General features: G+C 45.1%; 1 long non-coding RNA gene across 1 annotated transcript in view; it reads right to left on the bottom strand.

Moving 5' to 3' along the window:
* Positions 1–257: 257 nt before the first annotated feature.
* The window catches only part of LOC309436610, a 72,092-nt gene continuing 58,538 nt past the window's right edge, over positions 258–13,811 (bottom strand). Inside the window, exon 3 of the long non-coding RNA XR_014183379.1 lies at positions 258–300. This is a non-coding gene — a long non-coding RNA (uncharacterized lncRNA). The remainder of the gene's footprint in view (positions 301–13,811) is intronic.

Here is a 13,811-nt window from a genome sequence, read left to right on the forward strand (position 1 = left end):
TGCGCAAGGCAAAACATCTGCTTGTCATCGCTACATGTGATGGATCTTTGGAAAAGATCCCACAGTACCACATACCTCTTCTTCTTCTTTTGTGCATGATCAGTCCCACGCCTCATTCTCAAGGTTGTCCCTCTTCAGGAACCAGGCAAAGCTTGGCCTCTATTCCTGCTGCTGCTCTCTGCAGCTCTGGGACTTGCCTTTGCCAGCCTGCAAGGGCTGTTGTTTCAAGCTAAACTGAAGAATGCATCAGCCTGCTCCTGGCTACACGTGGGCTTGTGTTAAGGATTGTGAGCGTTGGCTCTGAAAAAGAGTGAGAAACGGAAATGACATGAAATAACAGAACATGAAAAAACATAATATGAAGTAAATTAAAAAATTAAAATAAACAAAATAAAATAAAATAAAATAGAAACACTTGTATCCATTGCTTTTTGTGTCCTGGAAAGTGGTTTTTAGGGAAGAGTGAGGGAAGAGTGAAGGAAGGGGGAGGGAAGGGGGAAGGGCAGGGGGGAAGGGAAGGCAGAAGAGAAAAGAAAGCCCTGACAGAGCCCTGAGGGCTCCATATCTGAAACTGTGCGGGTTTCACTGAAAGTGAACTCATTTTCTTCATGGAGTTAGAAACCTTTCTTTTTCACAGCTCGCACACTCATTATTTGGAATTAGTTTGAGAACACGAGATAACACCCCAGCACAGAGCTAATGTTTTTAATTGCTCTGGTCTGAGAGCCAGGGGCATTCTGACTGTTCTGCCCACAGATGTGACGTATCGAGGAAGGGGGGCAGAGCTGGGACAGAGCTGGACTGACAGCCAGGCTGATCAATACAAGAATTTCATCCTATTAGCGTCACGCTAATTATTTAAGGAGGGAGGGGATCTCTCTCACTCTCTAGGACGCTTTCTCTTGCGCCCGTAGTTTTTTTTCTTCGCTCTTTTTTTGTCAGAGCCGGGGGAGTTTTTGGTGCGGGATGTTTTGTTTGGCCCTTTGCCGATTTGCAGAGGCCTCTGGGCTTTTCTGCCTTTTTTCTTTTTTATCTCTCTGGGATCAACTGTGGGGACCAGGTGTCCCTTCCTGGGACCGGCTACTCGGTGTGGACAGAGTTTGGGAGAATATCACAGGAGAACAGATGCAGCCAGGAGAACATTTCCTCTAATGACTGCTCTGAACTACACGGGCAGGCACAGGCAGCTCCCAGTGCAATTGAATACACACAGCACCACTTGGTGGTGAAAGCAGAATCACCACGACGTCCATGGGCTCCTCTTGTCTGTGGGAGCTGCTGCTGCTCCCGACAGGCAGCTGCCTGTTTTCTGGGCAGCGGAGCCACCTTCAGAGGTTCCCTGAACCTCCTCTTCCCTCTTGCACTCGATGCGGCGCTGTCTTCTCCGGACTCTTATCTCTGAGTGTGATCCGATGCTGACGCAGCTGGCACAGCTGTGCTCCAACTGCCATAACGGAGGCTGGTGGCCTCCCCAACAGATGCTGCGGTGGCCGGCATGGAGGCCCACAAGGCCACGAAGGCCCCATTGCGGGGCCATTTTGCTCTGCAATCCTGTCAATACTTAGATTTGGTTTGCCTCTGGTGGAACGGACTCATTGGCCTTTTGTCTTAAGGAAAGAGCAACAGCTGCAGATCTTTGGACAATATGTTTTACCAGCACGACAAACCTGGTAGCTGTATTGCAGAATTATACTATGCTGAAGGATTTTGATATTAATATTTTTGATTATTGCTTTCCTTGAGTAGGTAATGGATGAAAAAGCTGCTTCCATTTAAAAAACATCTGTTGCTTCAACATTACAGATGCATCAGCAAACATGAAAGACAACATTGAACATCTCCAAGACTTTTTATATCAAACAGCGCAATCTCTTGATGATACCTGCATGAATGATTAATTGAATTCCTCGACAAAATGAATGCAACACCTGATTTAAAACATCATTGTGAAGATATGTTGATTCCTTTTCCTATATGTGTTTTTTCTGTATCTCTATAAATTGCTCTGCATTACACCTCACAAGCACAGGGGAACATCTCCGGCTTTGCTGGCCCCAGCAGAAGCGGTTTCTTGAGTGAGCGGGGTGGAATAGATGGGAATGGCGCGAGAATGGCGAGGAGGAACATTGTAAGTACACTCCAGCGACTGTAGCTGGGGTGTAGAAAAGCACATGAACCACGAGTAGAACCTCTGTGTTTAGATATTAGGCCTGTGAATAATCATAAAGGCACCTTACCATATATCCTTAAGATTCCTACAGACAAAGACAAAAGCAATGCTACAAAATGCAGAATTAGTGCACAATGGATTTTCCCACATTTCTAATGGCATAATCTGTCTGGCAGACCCTGCCAAGACCAGTCTATTTCATCTTTTTGTCTTGCATCTTCCTGTAAGGTGAAAGTACAAGATACCATCCTGTTGCTGCTGAAGGTACATCATGTCCAGCTGGGACTGAAGTGGAAGACCCTATTTGGATGGTCACCAACCATAACAGGAATTTTAAATGTGATGCTTCATCCAGTTGTAACTCTGTTAACTCTGACATTATTGTGCTTGTTACTTAGAATCATTTTATGTATAAAAGCCCAGTACACATATAAGCAAAGGATCTTGATTTGTTGTGAGAAACACCTTGATAATACAGTTTAATGGTGATGTTCTACATTACTGAAGCTATTTGTTTCAACAGAAGTTCACGTGCATGCTAACACTGTACGTAGATAATATCAGCCTTCAAACAAAATGGTTTATCAAACAATTGGACTCTTACCACTGAACCACAATATGCCACGTATTTATGACGCAGAGGCAAGAGGTAACCGCACTAGCACTCTGTGAGAGAATGAAGTGGGTTGGCTGTGGTCAAAGGGGGTGGCAGATGCACTCGACCCACCCCCCCCAGCCAAACCAGCAGCAGTTTGATCCAGGCTCCACAGGAGGGAAGGGCCTGAGCCACAACCAGTCCAAGAACTCCTCTCAGGAGACCCACAGGGAAGCAGAGCGGCACAGTGAATGCCGGTGCCTTGTGGGCGCAGGGAGTCTCATGCAGACTTTTCCTACTGTATGCAATTTGACTACATTGGCCCCCGTTGCAGGGCCATTTTGCACTGCAGACAGAAGGCCACCCCTCAGGCACCGGGCCTGCCCTGCAGCTGCCCCTGTGTGCCCGGGGCTCCAGCCCCGTCCTGGTGCCAGGCCTGGGGTCCCCTCACAGGACAGCGGCCACGGTGTCCCAGGAGGGTTGGGGGGTCACCGTGACCCTCCAGCTGCTCGCCTCCCTGACAGTGGTGTCGTCCCTGCAGCCGGCAGGAGCCCAGAGGGGCAGAGGGGAGGAGAGGGCCTGGTGTCCTCGGGCTGCTGTGCAGGGGCCACAGGGTGTCCCGTCCCCATAACTTAGAGGGGAAATGAGCAGCCAAGGCTTGGAAACTTAGTTCAGGTGAAACCACACACATTACAAGTTAAAAGTGTGCAATTTATTTAATGTACGGTCCTTCAACAAGTTGCAGAATCAAGCCTTGTGTCAATCCTTACGAAACCTAAATAGGGTGAATTTCCCCTGGTTTCTCAGAGATGTGTAGACGCGTGTAGATGTGTGTCTCGAACTGCTGTGCAGGGGCCACGGGGTGTCCCGTCCCCATAACTTAGAGGGGAAACAAGTGGCCGAGGCTTAGAAACTTAGTTCAGGTGAAACATTCCACGTTGCAAGTTACAAGTGTGCAATTTATTTAATACATGGTCCTACCATGTATTAAATAGTTCCAGAATCAAGCCTTGTATCACTCCTTACGAAACCTCAACAGGGGAAATTTCCCCTGGTTTGTCAGGGATATGTAGACACCAATCAGCATCCCATTCGTCATCCCAATGTATGTTGTATTCATGTTCAAAAGAACCACCTTCAGAGGGGGTAATCAGCCAAATTCTAAGACAGGTGCCAACACTGCCACTGGCTCAAGCTGGGTACCTGCACAGAGGTCCAACCCGAGCATAGAAAACCATCGAGTTTTGTATCTCTACAGACCATTCATACCATGATTCAGTCCAATAGCAATATTTCACTTTGGCGTCTTCTTGCTTCTCATTGGATCCTTTTCACTGATCTCATATATGCCTTTGTTTTGTTCAGCTGTAGACATTGTTTATGGTCCATAGCCTTGTAGGTGCTGTTTTGTATGAATAAATCCTTTTCTTCTCAGCGAGATGCAAAACAGGCCTCATCTTGCAAACGTTCAGTGTAGTTTGTAGTTGCTTTTGGTAAATATGAGCAGACCCCTACAGCTTATGATTTCAGCAAATCCAGTTTACTAAGTAACATGAAGCAGAGAGTATTTTAAAAATTCCACGTCTTTCTGCTTCTAGATGATTCATTATGTTTATTATGCATTTGCTTCACTTAAATGATTAATATGAACCTTAAACTGGGCTCATCCACTGACCTGTGAGTAGTTTAATCATCGCCATACCGCCAGCTTATTTAGCAGAGAGAGCTCAGAATAGGCTCACTCAGGCTGTCATATTTGTAGAATAAAGTGGTTGATTCATAGTCAAATTGCATGCAGTGGGAAAGGTCTGCATGAGACTCCCTGAGCCCACAACTCAATATTCAGTGTGCCGTTCTGCTTCCCTGTGGGTTTCCCAAAAGGAGTTCTTGGCCTGGCTACGGCTCAGGCCTTTCCCTCCTCTGGAGCCTGGACCAAACTGCTGCTGGTATTTCTGGGGGGTTCAAGTGCCTCCACCACAAAGGCAGGGACTGGAGGAGCAAAGTCCCTCCCACAGTAGGTGAGGATGTGGCTCATGACCACTTGAGGAACAGGGAACATACATAAATCTGGGGGGCCTGATGAGGTGTACCCGGGGTCCAGAGGGAATTGGCTGATGGGGTTGCCAAGCCATTCTCCGTGATATCGGACAAGTCCTGGCAGTCAGGTGAAATCCCTGGTGACTGGAAAAAGGGAAACGTTGCACCCAGTTTTAAAAAGGGTAGAAAGGAGGACCTGGAGAACGACTGTGCTGTCTGCCTCCCCTCTGTGCCTGGGAGGATCATGGAACAGATCCTCCTAGAAACTGTCCTAAGGCACATGGGGGATAGGGAGATGATTTGAGACAGCCAGCACAGCTTCACCAAGGGCATGTCCTGTCTGACCAACCTAGTGGCCTTCTACGATGGAGTAACCATTCCAGAAGTCAAATCGTACCCTGGGCTGCATCAAAAGGACTTGGCCAGCAGGTAGAGGGAGGTGATTCTGCTGTTCTGTTCCACTCTGGTGAGACCCCACCTGGAGTCCTGCATCCAGCTCTGGAGCCGTCAACACAGGAGAGACATGGACCTGTTGGAGAGGGGCCAGAGGAGGCCACAAAAATGACCAGAGGGCAGGAACAGCTCTGCTGTGAGGACAGGCTGAGAGAGTTGGGGTTCTTCAGCTTGAAGAAGAGGAGGTTCCAGGGAGACCTTATTGCGGATTTTTCATAAATATGAAGGGTCTATAATAAAGATGACTGACTTTTTAGCAGCACCAGCTGGAAAGGGCTCTGAGCAACCTGATCTGGTTAAAGATGTTCCTGCTCATTGCAGGGGGGTTGGACTAGATGAGGTTTGTAGGTCCCTTCCAACCCAAACTATTCCTTTATTCTATGATTCTAGAATTCTATGACAGCTAGGAAAGATAACTGCTTCCAGGGTAGACAAGAGAAGGAAGAGATTTGAGCTAACATCTGCATTTCTCAAAGCCTTCAAATATTTAATTAGAAGGAAAAAATTGCTTGCGTAGAAACAAACGGACAATTTTCCAAGTTCTGTGTAATTCAAGTGCATTAGTTGTATGGAAAGGAAAGGTCCACGAAGGGGAAGAAAAAAAAAAAAATCTGTTTCATAGGAGTGTGAAGGAACAGGAGGAAGCAAGGCTCTCATTCAAGGCGCATATACACAGCTGTGGAAAACCTTCTAGGAAACTCTGTAAGTTAGAGGTGTGATCGCCACTCTACTTCCTCATCTCCTCGGGTGCCAATATCCCTTCAGCCCTGTGGGACATCCCCAGCTCCAGATCAGCCAGGTGACACAACAGCAAAGATGACGTCACCCAGGCTCCCAACGCCTCTGGGATGTCATGGTGCATTTCCATGGCAACCTGATGCTCTCTCCCCAAGGCCATCTGGCAGCTGACAGTCGACCTGTCTTGCCGGATTTCTGAGCGCTCTCCACGCTCGGTGACCACGAGTTTCTGCGATACTCTCTGACTGCCATCAGCAGCAGTAGACAACGAGGCTATCCTCATCCTCATCCTCATCCTCATCCACATCGTCATCCTCATCATCCTCATTCTCATCCTCATCCCGTTTGAGTGCAGTGCTGATGCTGATACCAGGACTCGTCCTGGGGGAAGTTTCAGAGCTTCCTTGCCATAGTTCGGTGTCAGTGGTGGGTTCCATTGGCTGTGATGGGAGATTCTTCACCAGGCTAGAAGTACTTTGGACACAAGGAGAAATTGTGTCAGGCTGCTCTTTATGAGGAGGATGGGAATCTGTCATTCCAGGCAGGCCAGGCCAGGTCTGGCAATGTCAGCCCATCATCAGCAGGATAGGAAGTCATTACAATGGGGAGTTGTAGTATGAAAACTCAAACCCAAAGCTGTTTGAGGCAGGTGCTGGCAGAATAATGGCCATAGGGATGGAAGCTGTTTGCCCCCAACAAAGCCCACACTGACCAACCGTCATGGCAGGTCCAGCAGTAGCTCTTGCTTGTCCTGGAGCTCCTGCCCTCCAGTTAACCCCCACAACTGGCTCTATCCACCACTGTCTCACCACATCACACCTCTTTGCTTCCTCCAACAGAGATCTTCCCTCTACATCTGCCAACGGCATCAAAAAGGACAAGTGTGACATTCAGCACCCCCACGATGGCACCACCAGTCACTGCATGTGTGCTGCCCACTGTCCCAGGGCTGCTGATGTCCTCCCAGCCCGCCCAGGTCCACACCATCACCTACCAGCTGGCGCATGCCAGCAGCTGGCAGGGGGTGTCAGGGGCCCTGGGACAGATGGTGCAGCTCCCCCAAGGGGTGCAGCTCCCACAGGGGGTGCAGCTCCTCAATGGGCTGCAGCTCCCCCAAGGGGTGCAGCTCTTATATGGGGTGCAGCTCCCCCAGGAGATGCCTTGATTTCCGCAACAGCCTCAGTGAGCTCCAAGATTTCTCCAACTATGTGGCAGAGAGCACCTGCCCCCAGGACCAAGGACTGGTGGCATTTCTAGAGGAAAGCAAGGACACCAGTTTAACCACCAATGGCCCTTGCATGACGGCGGAGGTCCTTGATGAGCTCTTCAACCTCCCCAAGTACGTCGTAGAGGGCAGCTGTCCCAAGGAGATGGGGGAGTGGTCGGGTGGGATGGCAAGGACACCCTCCTTGCTGACCCTGATGTCCCCAGCTTGACCACCTCTCTCAACAAGCTCCCCCACCTCTTGGAGTACAGGGCAGAGAATGGCTGCCAGAAGGAGCAAGTGGCAGCAGAGATGCTCCTGGATGGGGAGAACATCTTCGCTATGTCCTCAACGGCCTGGTCAGCACCACCTCCTTCAATGAAGTCCCCAACCTCTTGGAGTATGGGATGGATGACGACTACCATGAGGCCCGCATAGCAGCAGCGATGCTGGAGGACACTGACACCATCTGGGGTGTGCGAGACAGCCCCTTGAGGGATCCTCCAGCCAGTTCTTGACCCAGCAGAGAGTGCACTTGTCCAAGCCAAGGGCTACCAGCTTTTGCTCAAGTATAATATGGGAGATAGTGTCAAAGGCTTTGCTGAAGTCTATATAGACCACATCTACAGCTTTCCCCTCATCCACCAGCTGGGTCACTTGATCATAAAAGGAGATCAGGTTGGTCAGACAGGACCTGCCCCTCCTAAACCCGTGCTGGCTGGGTCTGATCCCTTGTCCATCCTGAAGGTGCTGTGTGATGGCATTCAGGACAATCTGCTCCATAACCCTGCCAGGCACCGAGGTCAGGCTGACAGGCCTGGAGTTGCCAGGCATGGAGTTGCAGCCCTTTTTGTGGATTGGGGTAAAAATGAAATATTTTATGCTTTAAAGTGTGTGTACATCATATTTCAGTTAATTCTGAAAGTTTTGTTGCACAGTTCATTTAGTTCATCACATAGTTCTGCTGCCCTGCTAAAGTGGCAAAATCTCCAGATCCAACTCAGACTGAGCCCTCGAACATCCAGCAAACAGCTGAACCATCTCAGAATCTGGCTTTCTCACGGAAACAATTACTTTCTAGAATATGTGAGTGTTGCTGTTGACATTAAAAGTCCTCTGAAAGTCCAAAGTAAAACTGATAGTATCTATTCCTTTTAGTAATTGTGCATTAAATCTAGTCTGTAAAAATAGTTTCAATTATCAAATTTTCAAAACAGATAAAATTTATTGAAGACCTTTCTACGTGACCATGCAGAGCATACTTTTTTCATTTCCATTTCTATCAGTTTTGAAATGTTACAGCGTACTTCCTGCATCTTATTTTTTGAATTTGCTGCTTTTTCACCTTTAGATTTTCCAGTTGATTTTTCTTGTAAACTAACACACTCATTTCATCTCTTTCTCATGTCTACATATCATTCTCCTTTGTTATTTGCTTCCAAGTCTTCTTGGATCCTCTGTTAAAATAGATATACATAACTTTTTGTACATAATTCATTAGAGCAAAACTATCTACTGTTTCAGAAACATTTTAAAAATTAAACTTTCAGCAGGTCTAGAAGCAACAGGGAAAAACAATCATCCTACTGTACTTCACCAATGCTTGAAAATGTCCTGCTCAAGTTTTTTTTCTCTAAAACCTTCCCAAGCAGATATGGTACTTGCACAAAGAACCCAAATGCAGCAGCAAACCTACTGGAGGGATTTCACAAGGTGGTTTTAGGTTGGTTGTATCTATATGGTGCCTCAACAGAATTTGTATGTCAGACTGGAATCAGAAGGCCTAATACAGAATATGGAACTGCCCTGGGGAAACTCATCCTGACAGCTGGGTCACCTGGGCTTTGAAACACAAAGTCACAAAGGTGCACTTTTCTGAGCCGCCCGCTTTGGACTGATCTCCTAGAGCAAGCTCATACTCTCCAAAAACTAATGGGACCATCCTAAAAAAAGTGCTACTGACCATCTGCTATAGAACAGATTACCAGTAAAACGATGAACTCAAGAAAGGGCAGTGCTCAACAGCGTTCAAACTTCACCTCTTTTCCCTTGCAGGAAGAACTTTCAGTGAAAGCCAGAAGGCCAAGCTTGCAAGAGCTATGAGGACACTCTGCTAGTCCACATTTCAAACTGCGCAACGGCAGAGCAAAGTCCCCGTAACATCTGTGGGGAACACGGAGATGGGAGATAAGAAGGAAACGTCGCAATGAAGCACAGAGTGCAGACCAAGGCTCTGGCCTTCCTACAAGGGACATGAGATAGAGACTCTAGTGCTGTGCTTTCCTATCAGTAATACTGTGAAACATCAGACATCACGGGTTGGTTATACAGTCAAAATTACATGTCTGCAAACAAACAGAACTATTCTCTGTTCTTTCAAATGACTCAGCATTGCTTAGAATCTTGTGGATTTTGGCAGCAAAAGCTCTAAGAGCAATTTTACATTTTCTAGGTGGGGAGAGATGTTGCTTTTGCAAAAAAGAATTAATCGTAAAAATATCTATCAAACAGTTACCCGAATGGTTGTTTCAAACTTACAGTATGCATTTTCACGTGGATTTCTTTTCCTCCAACGTGGTGCATTGTAAAATCCTGAAGTATATTTGTCTGTGGAATAAACATCAACATTGTTTCTTAATTTCAGCTCCAATTTCAGGAAAGACTCTCTAAGTCTGATATGTGAATTAAATACTCTATCAGTTGAAGTATCAATGAAAGCATCAAGTGAATCATACATCATCTCTGAAATACAAGCCAGTGTTAAATACAGACTTTCTCTCAGTACTGTATAGATCATGTGTAATCTTGCAGCATTTCCTCAAGCTCACGGGATCTTCCAAAGGAGGCGATTCTGCCACGGACACCTGCGACTTGAACAAAGTCAAGATTCTTGTGTTGAAAATCTTCCCAAAGGCATCAGTTGCTTTTCAATTAAACAAATCCATAATCCAATCTCCTCTTTTATCCCTGCTTGTGCAAACACTCGATAGGAGGCAAGGGGATGTTTTTGTGCTGGGCAGCTGACTGTGCATCAGAGTAAGCTGCCCAATGACTGTTTTCTGTGAAATTTGGCTAAAAAGATGAATTCTCTTGTTTTCTACTAATTCCATCTTAATTACATTAATTCAAATCATTAATTGCAAAATAATCCTACGATTTTCAGTTTAAACACAACATGTAAGCGTTACCATAGCTTTCTCTTTGGGTCGAAAATCTTCTATTTTTGTCAAGCTGATTCTTTGGTTTGGAGCATTTCCCACCATATGGCTCAGGTGCTGCTGAAAAGAAAATTGGCAACAGTGGTCATGGTGGTTGTTATGACAAAAATTAATAACGTTTTCTCTGTAATCTCTATACCAATTTGTCCACATTTAGCCAAAACAAACATGAAAAGAAAACAAACAAAGAGACAAACAAACAAACCCAAACCAAATACGCACAAGTATGAATGCCACGATGTGGCAGTGCTGTTGAGATTCATTTTATTTAACCGTATTCATGGTAACATGGCAGATAAACTCTCTTAAGGAGGTTCCTTTTATTGAAAATTCGAGACAGGGAGGCATCTCAAGATGGAGATTCAACTCAGCTTAAGCGAGATGACTGAAACTGGTAAGATGAAATAACTTTCTTCACTTATGATTATTGAAATTATTTACCACTAAATTTCTACATGAAGTGACAGATTAGACAGTTAAAAATAAAGTGAAAGATGTAAAATTATGGTCACATCTGAAACAGATTTCCAAAAAGAAAGACACAGGACTTGGAATCCCACCTGTAGGCTCTTGTCAAATTTAGGACACAGTACATCCTATCAAGAGGACTGTAGAAAGACGGAAAAAAGAAGAATGAAAATATCGCCATGAATGAATGGAAAGAGAATGAATTCAGTCCCCTGTCCAACCTTAAAATACAATAATAGCAAAAATAACAAAAATTGACACTAAAGAGATATCAGAAGTTTGGATAAGGCCAAACTCCAGGATTTTCCAAGATAAAAAATACTACTAAATATTGAAAATAAGAAATCTATCACAATCAAACCCACCTGTAGATCCACTGAACTTTGGTTCTTGGGCAGCATTCACAGTGCGGTAGAAAACATATGTTGATCTTCGAGGTTCCAAAGAATCAGAATCAGTCTTTCTGCTGGTAGCTCTCCCATAAGGAACAGAAGAAGCAGTTTCATCATCCTTATTTGTACGCCTTTGTTGGTAACTTGGTTTTCCATTGGGATCTGAAGAGTGAATTCCTAAAAGTGAAAAAGCAAACAGAAGTACAGAAATGTTGTGCTGTTATTCAGAATTTGACATATTACAAGGTCCTAGAGGCTGAAAACACGACTGACCAAAAAACCAAAGTTTTTTAGTGGACAACCCAATTCAAATCTATTCAGTTATTTTATTTACGATAAGGTGTTCAGCAATGAGAAGCTGATGCCAAAGTATATTACCTCCATTGTCAAAGGATCGCCAGTTGCTTCTGGGCATACGCTCCGCTGGAACTCTCCTTCCTGAACTCTCTCCTCCTTTCTTTGCATTGTTAAGTCTTGCAGAAGTATTACCATCCCCTGGAAAGGCAACAGAAAGAATGTGTGCCCTGCTGGGGTGTGAGCACAGGGAATGGCACTGCCATTCTCTTCCTCCCGCCTCTGTGAGATTGTGATACGCAGAATGTCCTTTAACCTCTCGTTTTATGCTCTTCTTTCTCTTTTGTTAGTTCTTTGGATCCTGTCTAGTGTAACTTGAGCACCTGACGTGTAACTGTGATGATCTCTAAGAAAACTGCATAATAGGCTAAAGACGACTATGGCTCCAAAGGAAAGAACTAGCTACAAATTACCTGCTCTAGCTTCTTACTTTTCATTAATAATATTGATGAATCCTATCTGATCAAATTGATGGTGTTTTCATGATGCATGTCATCATAGTACCTAAACCCTCAAAGCACTCCATGGAAGAATTGCTTTGGGAAAACATCTCTCTCCTTTTCTCTGAATGTATCTCTGTTTTCAGACTGTCTGGAGTGCAGCTGTGAACACAACCCCCTTACCCACTACTGTCCTCTAAGTGCTGACTACCTGCCCTTTCTCTGGACCGCACAGGTGGTATGTGGACCTCTGAAACATCCATTCTTGAGCCCAAGAACACTGATGTGCTCCGAAGGAGACCTTTGGGCTGAACTAGGAATGATTTTTTTTGTCGGTAGCATTTAGACACATGCTGGATACGGGCAGCATTTGTGAACAGCACAAAGTCTGACAAACGACAAGGCTAAAACTGTAATGGCACTGTCTGACTAATTATAAAGCTTAATAAAGCTTGACATTTCTGCCTGTGGATACTGCTGCACTCTACTTATGAAAAGTATGCTGGATCAAACTTAGTCTTGACCATATTAGGGCATAAATGACTTCACATGAACCTGCAGGGACAAAAAAGAAAGTAGCACAATACAGACAGGCACATTTGAGGTGTTTTAAGAATCCTGGTTAAGCAGAAGCCCACCTGTAGATCCATTGAACTTTGGTTCTTGGGTGATGTCCACAGTGCGGTAGAAAACATATGCTGATCTGCGAGGTTCTGAAGAATCGCAATATGTTTTTCGTCCTGCTGCTATCCCACGAGGAACATAAGAAGCAGCTTCATCATCTTTCCTTTGACTCCTTGGTTGGTAACTTGGTTTTCCTTTGGGGTCTGAAGTGTTAAATCCTAAAAATGACAAAGCAAACTTTATAATGCTGTGCAGTTACTCAAATGTTGACATATTGCAGGAGCCCGGAGGCTGGAAACCGAGATTAAAACAACATGTTCTTTATGGAGAGTCCTATCCAAATGTGGATTGTCCACTAAGAACAGAATTTAGCTGGGTAGTGCTAGATCATCTAACAGTTTAGTAAATGAAAATGAAGAAGCCAACTGTTTTCTCAAAATACGTGTTCCTGGTACTGTGAATTCGGTGAATTTCTTCTTTATTTCTTTGGAGTGATGCTTATTTACCAGCTCACTGTGGTTTGTTGCTGAGGGATTAAAATAACACATATTCATTTTCTTAGAAAAACACACACAATTTTCTTCTCCAAATACTCTATGGTGATTTGAAAGCCTCATCTCCCACTTCATACACAGGTCTTCTTGGGCGGAACATGCTTTTACACTTTAATTATTCTGAGAGTATCATTCCTCAAAAGGAAAGCAAAAGTGGCTGTATTTCCTCTGGCACAGGAAATTGTGACAAAACTCCAAAGTTGACTCTAAAGACAAAGACCAACAGCACTTTGAACTCCTACAAGTACTTTGGCTGGTTCTGGCTCAGGACACTTCTCATGATGAATCAGAACATGTTCATGAGTACTGTATCTAGGGTTTACAGGTAAAGATTACAAACATTGGCTTTAATCCACATAGACATTTGTAAGAACTGAGAGTGGAAAGCTGGATGTAATTTGCGTGTGTGTCACAGGGGGAATAAACCCTTTTCCAAAGTCACAGTGGGAGCCCAATGGATACAGACTCCAAAGCACAGGGTGACAACTTCTGAGCCTGAGCTGCCTGTTGTTACAAGAGAACTCAGCAACAAAACCACAACCCTGAATATGTTCCTCCCAGCTG

Source organism: Streptopelia decaocto (genome assembly GCF_964273445.1).
Source record: "Streptopelia decaocto genome assembly, chromosome: 2".
NCBI lineage: Eukaryota > Metazoa > Chordata > Aves > Columbiformes > Columbidae > Streptopelia > Streptopelia decaocto.